Below are 9,657 nucleotides of genomic sequence, written 5' to 3' on the forward strand. Positions count from 1 at the left end.
ACAGATTTTCAAAATATACCAAGCAAAAGCTGATAATTTAAAGGGAAAAATAGGTGAATTCACAACCAGTTGAATCTCTTATTGTTATATGTAGGACAATCAGACTAAATGATTTGCAAGGAAACAGATATTTGGACAACATTAGTTACAAACTGACGTAATCAACTTTTGGAGAAAACTACAATCAACAGTGGCAGAATGCACATTCTTTTCAAGAGCACTTGGAAGATGCACAATGAAAGAAAATAAATTGTGAATCTCAAAAATTTCAGTTACTGAAATTTTACAGAATATGTATTATTTGGTCACAAAAGAATTAAACTAAAAAAAAGCAAGAGCACATATGGCAGACATCCAAATAAACCAGAAATTTCTAACCTATGAAACAAACAAAAATCACCCAGGCATATAGAAATCATAATAAAAATGTAGCATATCAAAATTTGGGGGATGCTTACAAAGCATTTTGTAGAGAAAAAGTATCATTTAAATACCTATATTAGTAGAGAAAAAGGTTTAAAATCAATGATTCTAAATTTCTACTCTAAAAAGCTAGGAAAACCTTTTTGTCCAACATCTTAGCAAGGCTGCGGTGTCCGCTGCTGCTCTCCCAGCTTTGCAATGCCGCCCAAGGACGACAAGAAGCAGCAGGACGCCGGAAAGTTGGCCAAGAAAGACAAAAGACCCTGTGAACAAATCCAGGGGCAAGGCCAAAAAGAAGAATTGGTCCAAAGGCAAAGTTCAGGACAAGCTCAATAACTTAGTCTTGTCTGACAAAGTTACCTATGACAAACTCTGTAAGGAAGTTCCCAACTATAAACTTATAACCCCAGCTGTGGTCTCTGAGAGACTGAAGATTCGAGGCTCCCTGGCCAGGGCAGCTCTTCAGGAGCTCCTTAGCAAAGGACTTATCAAACTGGTTTCAAAGCACAGAGCTCAAGTAATTTACACCAGAAATACCAAAGGCAGAGATGCTCCAGCTGCTGGTGAAGATGCATGAATAGGTCCAACCAACTGTACATTTGGAAAAATAAAACTTTATTAAATCAAAAAAAAAAAAAAGCTAGGAAAAGAATTCAATGTGAAATAAATTGAAATAGGTCGTAATATGCATAAGAACAGAAAGCAATGAAATAACACAGGCACACAATTATCTAGGGCTGCTCTTTGAATGAATAAATAAAATTAATCCTTAGTAAACTCAATCAACAACAAAAAGAAATAAACACAAATTACAAATGCCAAAAATTAAAGAGATATAACCATAGATATTAAAAGGACAGTAAAGGAATATAGTAAGCAAATTTGTGCCAAGAAATTTTAAAAATTAGAAAATGTACTACTTAGTAAAAATGAATACAGTCTTAAAAATTGTATAATGCAGAAACAAAAATATATGAATATTCCTATATCTCTAAGAGAAATGGAATTTTGAATCAATAAATTTTACTCCAAAAAATTCTGGAAGGAGAGGTTTTTCAATGTTGAATTCTATCAAATATTTAAGGAAGAATAATATCAGTCTTATAAACTCTTACAGAAATTTGAGAAGGGAAGCATGCTTACCAACACACTTTATGAAGCTGATACAACCTAATACAAACATCTCAATAAACATGAGCATGTGAAATTCAAGCAAATACAAAATGAATAAAAGCATCATGACCAAGTGGGCTTATCTCAGAAATGCAAAATTGGTTCAACATTCAAAAATAAATCAATATAATTTATCACATTAATGCAATTAAGGAAAAAGTTGGTGTAATTCCTTTGGCCTCATAAATTTCTCTCTTGAAATTAATCCTGTTTTATAAGACTTCATTTTGTATTCATTTTGATATAGTTTGTATACTTTTTTAAAACCTGGAGTCAATATGTTTTATAGGCATTAGTACAATGTTTTCTTTAAAGAGATTTTATCTCCTTTGCTTGTTTGTTCTGTTTTGTACTGTTTTTTGGAGAGAGAATCTCTTTGTTGCCCAGACTGGAGTGCAGTGACCTGATTATGGCTTACTGCAACCTTGACCTCCTGGGCTCAAGCAATCATCCTACCTCAGCCTCCCATGTAGCTGGGACCATAGGCATGTGCCATCAAGCTTGGCTAATTTATTATTAATTATTATTATTTTTGAACACACAAGATCTCCTCATGTTGACTAGATTGGTCTTGGACTCCTGGGTTCAAGCGCTCCTCCTTCCTCGACCTCCCAAAATGCTGAGATTACAGGCCTGAGGCACCACACACAGCTTCCTTTATTTTTAATAGAATAAATATTTGTCTTATATTTTCTATTTTAATACTTCCTTTGTTTTCATCCTTGTCCCATTGAGTGTTTTGTGTTTGTGTGTTTCTTTTAAGAACTTACACGTTTTGTGTTTGGTATCCTGTTGCTTTTGTGTATCAGTTAGGTTGCATTTGCAGAAAATGGAAACCACCCTGGGTAAGGATAAATGGTTCTAATACAGAGAACTAAGTGCTGAAAAAAATGGGCTACAGGAATATTCTCTAGTCTGTGTCTTCAGGAATTACTTCTGGAACTGCACCTTAACACTGGCTGACCAAGCACAAACTGACTACTCTAAGGGGAAAGTGGGGAAAGTGGGGAAGTGGTAACTGCAAGTGCACTCTGTCATCACCGTGATGCAAGGATCAGGAAGCCCTCTAGTGATAACTGCTCATGCACATATAAGAAGGGAGGAAGGAACACTGCTCAGAAGATGCCAGCATCTCCAAGACCATTCTTGCCAGCAACAACTTCCAAAAGTATAGAACACTACATTGTAATCAGATTCCATTTTCCAAATCTTGAAAGAGGGCATCTAATTAGCAGACCAAGATTCACCGAATTCGGGGAAATGGAGTTTGCAGCTTCTTTCTGCACTGGAAAGTACAGAGAAATAGAATGAGTAGTGCTTACAGGGACAGCTCATGAGTTGCTTTCTAATTGGCAATTTACTAATCTTTACAGGAAAATATTTTTTAAAGATCCCTCATTTTAATTCGCATGATTCCTCTGCAGCCATCTCTATACTTTTGGCCACTATGATTTATCTGATTCAGTTGTCCAGAGAGCTCACACCAAGTACATTTTCACACAAGGATTCTAGCCTTTAGGCAACTGACATTTCAAACTATGTACTTCATGATATTCCACCAACATATTTGAAAGCTATTGTTAGGTATGATTTTTTTCCTGTTATTTCATGGGAAAGGTACACACACCCCATCTATCTTTTCTCTTCATTGTCACCTCAATTTTATTTAAGAAATTTTTATTCTACATGGTTCGAATTATCTCCTTTGTTAAGACAATGTAGCTCAATTGCAAGAAACAGAAAGTTCCCCATATGATACTGGGCAGATATAGGTTATTCAAACTGGTATAATCAGGAAAGGGAGTGTAAGTACTTTGCATATAATCATGTACAATTTGGAGAAAGTGTTCTTAAGGCCCTTGGTTCAGTGGGTGCCTGAGAAAAAATAGTGGACTCTGACTGTCAGCTCAGTAACATAATGAGACTAAGCACATACTGAGTGCTAGTTCTTAAAAAGAAATAAAAAGCAAGACAATTTTGCTTCAGGTGATCCTAAAATGTAGCAAAGGAACTCTGCAGCACTTCTGGGAAAATTGCTGATTGGCATGAAAAAGAATTAAGTGCTTTTCTCATACCTGTATGCAATTTTAACTTTTCTATGAGAGTTAAATGCTGTTAAAAATGCCTCGAAGAGAATTAGGAAAGTTATGCACAGGCAAGAAAAGATTCTATCAAGCTGAAGAGAAAGCTGGTATTTTGCACTGCCCTAGTGTTTGTTATAAAATCTATAAATTTAGGGAAAAACAGTAGAAAGAGTCAATAAGTAGAACAAATCAATAGTCTATAATTTCTATTGCATTTTGCAATGGAATCAATACTTCTGCTTTCAGTAAATAGAAAAATCCAGCACAAAACCCTTTTTTGGAGTGCTCTGTAAACTATGCAATGCTTAGTTAGCATGCATTTGTTTTTCTCTATAAAAGCCTCATGACAGTTATATGTGTTTTATGCCCTCTCAAAAATTAAGCAAAAATAAAATATCTACCAAAAGTATTTTATTCTAGAATTGCTTAATTTTTACATCTCAGTAAATGTTGACTATACCCTATGCATTAAATGGTCTTAAATTAAGAACAATAATCTTTCTGCCTATTTCAAATACTATACATTTGAGGCTGCCACAAGAACTGTTACTGGCCACTAAGAAAATCAGATTCATGATAAATACATGAATAAAGGTAGCACCATAACTTCTATTCCATTATAGACAGACTGAGTCAGTGACAAGAGGAGTTAAAGTACAAAATGTGGTCAGGGGGCCCAGCTAGCTCAAAACCTAGTTATTTTTCTTTGCTTGAGTGGTCAAGATCGCTTATGACAAATTTTGAATTAGAAGATGACGTTCAGTGTTACCAGTCTTATCTGTTATTTACTAAGTTCTTTGAATAGATTTTTTAACAAAATTGTTGTGAGTCTCAAAGAAATCGGAGGGATAGTTTAGGGTACATGTAAGAAGGTATCGAAAAGATTTGTACTGAATGAAGGATAGACTGGAATGTTGGAATGAGGAAGAAGTATGAATTCCAGGGAGGATTACATTCTAGTGAAATGTCAGCTGATTCTTGGAGAATTGTTTGCAAAGGCAGTGCCATCCAGTCTTTCCATGAGCCATTTTCTCTGCAATAAGCATGACTCCTGGGCATGATTGGATAGAGTTTTATAAGATTTCCTTTCTCTCATGCATCATATTTAAAGTTTCTTTTCTAAAAGGGAAGAAGGGTGCATATCTGTGCCATTTGGAGTGGCTGACTCCAGCACAGTAACCTCAAGGGTAGCACCTTCAGTGTTGATGAGGCTGGACTTAGCTGCTGGTTCAGGAGAGACAAAAGTGGAACCGAGGCTGTTGATGAGTTGGTTACTCCTCCCTTGTTTTTAGTTTCATTTCATTTGAAGAAGTAGCCACTGGTCACCACCTCTGCAACATGCACTGTGCTGTGTGTTGGGTGTACAGAGGTGGAGAATCTGCAGTCCTCTTCCTCAAGGAGTGCATACTGATTTCAGTCCCAGGCGGTGAAGATAGAGAAGTTTGCTCAGGGCTATAGGGAAGGTCAGAGACAATCCTCTGGCTCGCCTGAGAGGTTCAGAATAAGCTTTGCAGAGGAGATGGTGCTGAGCTGAGTTTTCCACACTGAGTTAACCACATGAAAAAGCTGACAAAGGGCCAATTGCAGTGGCTCACGCCTGTAATGCCAGCACTTCAGGAAGCCGAGGTGGGCGGATCACGTGAGGGCAGGAGTTCAAAACCAATCTGGCCAACCTGGTGAAACCCTATCTCTGCTAAAAATACAAAAGAAAATTAGCCAGATATGGTGGTGTGCGCCTACAGTCCCAGCTGCTTGGGAGGCTGAGGCATGAGAATCACTTGAACCTGGGAGGCAGAGGTTGCGGTGAGCTGAGATCACACCACTGCACTCCAGCCTGGGTGACAGAGTAAGGCTCTGTCAAGAAAACAAAACAAAACAAAACAAAACAAAGAAAAAAAGCTGACAAAGGCAATCAGTAAAATCAGTAAGAAACAGTAGTGATAGAAAACATGTTTTGCAGGCAACTTGGTATAACTAAATTTAAAAGTGTAAGGTGGGAAATGTAGGTGACGAAGTCCGAGTCTTTAGTAGCAAGCTATTTACAGGATTTTATCTACACATTGTTCCAACATGTCACGTTTGCTACTTTATTGAAATGTTTGATTGCATAACATATGGAGAATGTGCAGTGTGAGATGATGCCGCATTTTCACTCTCTCAGACCTGGGAAGACTAAGCCGCTGTAATCACCTAGAGTTTCAGTCTTTTCAGTGAATATTCATAGAAATGGAGGTGACCAACCAGCAGTGAGCTCAAGTGGCTGCATGTACAGAGTGGGTTAGGAATGTGGTGAGGTGTGTGCCAGTGGAGTGGCAGGCAGTGTGGGCAATGCTATCTGAAAGGTTATCTCTCTGGTCTCCATGGGGATACATGAAAAACTAAAATATACATAATAACATTCATTCATTCATTCATTCATTCATTCATTCATTCCTTTTTCAGAGACGGAGTCTTGCTATTTTGCCGAGAATGGAATGCAGTGGCTCTTCATAAGCACCATCCTGGCATGCTACAGCCTCAAACTCCTGGGCTCAAGCGTCCTCCTGCCTCAGCCTCCCAATTAGCTGGGACTACAGTTCTGCGTCACTGTACAGAGCTAATAATGTCCTTTCTGTGTGAATTATTGAGACCCCAGAATGCATTTTGATAGGTGAAGTGAATACACTGGGGACAATTAGTGGGTGGATGTGTCTGAAGTGAGAGTAAGGCTCTCTTCAGGTGCAGCACGAAAATGAGGTGACCAATTGAGGTCCTGTTTTCCCAGCTGAGCTCTCAATCTCAGATCACAGGGCTGATAAAAACAATATCCTGAGTTTTCCAGGACTGGCTAGAAACAATGCAGGGATATTATCAACATCTCATTATTTTGTTCTCGTAATTATTTGATTAATGATAATGACTGAGCTGCTTTGTAATACTATGTATGTCTTTTATTAGCCTTATAACTTCCCTTAACAGTATAGGGACCTTGATTTCTTAATTTTGTCAAGAGAGCAATAAACTCACAGCCAAGTTATGTTTTAAAAATGTGTATGGTTCCCAGGTGAAGGGAATTTCAGTTCACTTAGATATCCTTTAATTTTCACATGCATTCCAGCCTCACTTCTGCTCTGCATATGTCCCCAGTATATTTTTGCTCATGACACAGAAATATCAGTTCCATTCTTTGCTGGAATTAACAAACAGCAAAATATGTGGCCTGCTGGACAGAATGCATTGATCTGCTATTGTCTATCTGTCCTAGCACCTCTTGCAGAACCATCGTTTAACACATTCTTGGATTCATATTTAGAGCATCAGGCTAATTCATGTTTGCTAATTTGCATGTGAAGGCTAGATGTTAAAATAGAATTTAAAGTATCTGGTTATATCTACTGTTTTTACCCTCTATAATTTAGTAGAACCTTTTTGGATGTCCTATTGTGTGGTTTGGTTAACTATCATGCACCAATTATACTAATCTTAACTAAATAATAGTTTAACATATTTTTAATGATGTTTCACTTATTATTTATAGTATAGAACCAGGAGAAAGTCTTCAGTTATACAGTAATTTATCTTTCTTTCATAAAGCTAAAAAGATGTTAATTCGCATGATTTTAGCTGAGATTTCAGTGTGGACTTTGCTTCTGAATTGTGTCCAAGACTCTGAGACGGTTTTAAGACCTTACATCTGCATGGTGCTTTGCCGTTTAAGAAGGAACTCCACATTAATCTTCAGCTCTGATTATTCAAGTTCATCCCACCTCCTGCTACAGTCACTGCTTGAATAAATGAATGAACCAAAACCAGAGTTGACTTTGGTTTTCATAACATTGTGAGTTTGTTGGAACAGATATCATTATTATTGAATAATGTGATTTTGTAATATTATATAATATTATAATTATTGTATTTTTTCAGATAAAACAGCTGCTAAAATGTATTTGTACAGCTGACCTTGGAACAACACAGGTCTGAACTGCATGGATCCATGTATACATGGATTGTTTTTTCAACAAAATTACACTAACTGTGCCTGCCTCTCCTGCTTCCCCTTCCACATTCTTCATCCTTTCTTCTTCTGTCACCTCTGAGACAACAAGGCTAACCCCTCCCTTTTCTCTTTCTCTTTAGTTGAAGATAAGGAAGATGACTTTTGTGAAGATCTGCTTTCACTTAAAGAATAGTAAATACATTTTCTCTTCCTTATGATTTTCTTAATGACATTTTCTTTTTCTAGCTTACTTGACTATAAGATAAAGTCTATAATACATATAATGTACAAAATCTATGTTAATCGACTGTTTTTTGTTATTGCTAAAGCTTCTGTCAGCAGTAAGCTATTAGTAGTTAAATTCTGGGGGAGTCAAAAAGTTACATGTGGATTTTCCACTGTGCAGGGTTCGGCACCCCTAACTCTTGCGTTGTTCAAGAATCAGCTGTATTACACTTTCTAGTTACAATGCATTTAGCATCTTGTGCTATTTAAAACAACCCTGTCAGGTAGGAGGAGAAAAATGATTATCTCTGTCTAGCAGATAAGGAAAGTGAAATTCAAAGGTCAATGACCATCTCCAAATCGCAGTGCAGCAGCATTGCTAAGACCTGAATTTAGTCTGTTTCATCATAGTTTGCTGCTCTTTTCAATATTCTTTTACTATTCTTAGGGCATATTAATCACCATGTGTGGGAGTGGGTGGGGGCTGTCAGAGGGGCAGCGTCTGGAGTTTCACCTGGTCAGGACAGAAGTGCTCCTCCCTGCTGGAATGATGAGCCCTCTGTGTTTTGTTCTTTCTCTGCAGTGTGGCCAAGGTGATGGGCTTTTACAAAAGGGCACCCTGGGGCATTTTAGGGGTAGCTTGGGATGGTGGTTGGGAGTAGCTGACATGACACATGTCAGGATGTTGCCAAACTCATTTTGGCAAGGCTATTTAAAGGTCAAAAGATATAACACTAGCAGCCTCTGTTGTCCAACACCAGGGAGATCATTCTCCTGTTCTTATCCAGGATGGTGCCAAGCTCTACGGGAACAAAATGGAAGGAGGAGGAGGCAGAAAGCGAAGCCTCAGGTCCCTTAGGTTCAGGAATGAACATAATTAATGCCTTCCTTGACCCTTAGGAAAGCCAGATCTCTAAGCATTTGGAATATTTTACATTAACAAAACCATATTTTTTTTTAAACCAGTGTCCTGTCCTTTTTTACTGTCACATCCTGGGGAATTTTTGAATTTATTCAAAAAATGTCCTACAATGTTAGTACTGAATCTAATGGCTGGGCTGCGTTGCTTCCTGTTACTCTCCATCTGGCCGTCTGTACTAACACAACACTTAGGGGAATACTTCCTACGTAGGCGCCAATGCCCTGGCACAAAGCAGATACTTGTGACACTGGACATAACTTTTTAAAATCCATCTCGATGAATTAGAATATTGAAACATGAGACATCAGACTGGAAATATATGCTGGATGTCACAAAATTAATTAGCTTATTTAAAATAATGATACTGCCCTTTTTCTTTTATTTTGTTTTGTAGTTTATAAAAATGTCACCTAATTATTACTAAATGTTAGATTAATATAGTTAGTTTAAAATGTGGGTTTTTCATCATTAGACCTGAAGTGTTAAGCAACATAAATGGAGTGGCTGACTTTGTGACACTTACTTCTGATAAAGAAGACAAATATCTTCCTAACTTTTTTGCTTTATGAGCTTCACAGTGAAACCCCAAAACTCAGAATTCCATTTACCACAAAGAGCCAAAAATGCCGTCATTCAAACTTCAGGAAATGTTCTACGTAGAAATCAAGGTCTCTCGTTTACCATCTTGTCTTTTCAGAATAATTCAATACTAGGAGAAATACACCTAAAACCAAAGGATGAAAAATTATTTTCCAGGTACTATTTCTGTGACTTAGCTTTTGTTCAGAATGGAAGGGAAGTGCCAGCTGCAGTGGTAGCTACAGGGCCTGTTCCCTCTTGCAATAAATCAAGTA

General features: G+C 37.5%; 1 pseudogene; it reads left to right on the plus strand.

Annotated features, from left to right (window-relative positions):
* Positions 1-621: 621 nt before the first annotated feature.
* LOC103241201 (small ribosomal subunit protein eS25 pseudogene) lies at positions 622-1,062 on the plus strand (annotated as a pseudogene).
* Positions 1,063-9,657: the final 8,595 nt, after the last annotated feature.

This window comes from Chlorocebus sabaeus, chromosome 14 (assembly GCF_047675955.1).
Source record: "Chlorocebus sabaeus isolate Y175 chromosome 14, mChlSab1.0.hap1, whole genome shotgun sequence".
Taxonomy (NCBI): Eukaryota; Metazoa; Chordata; class Mammalia; order Primates; family Cercopithecidae; genus Chlorocebus; species Chlorocebus sabaeus.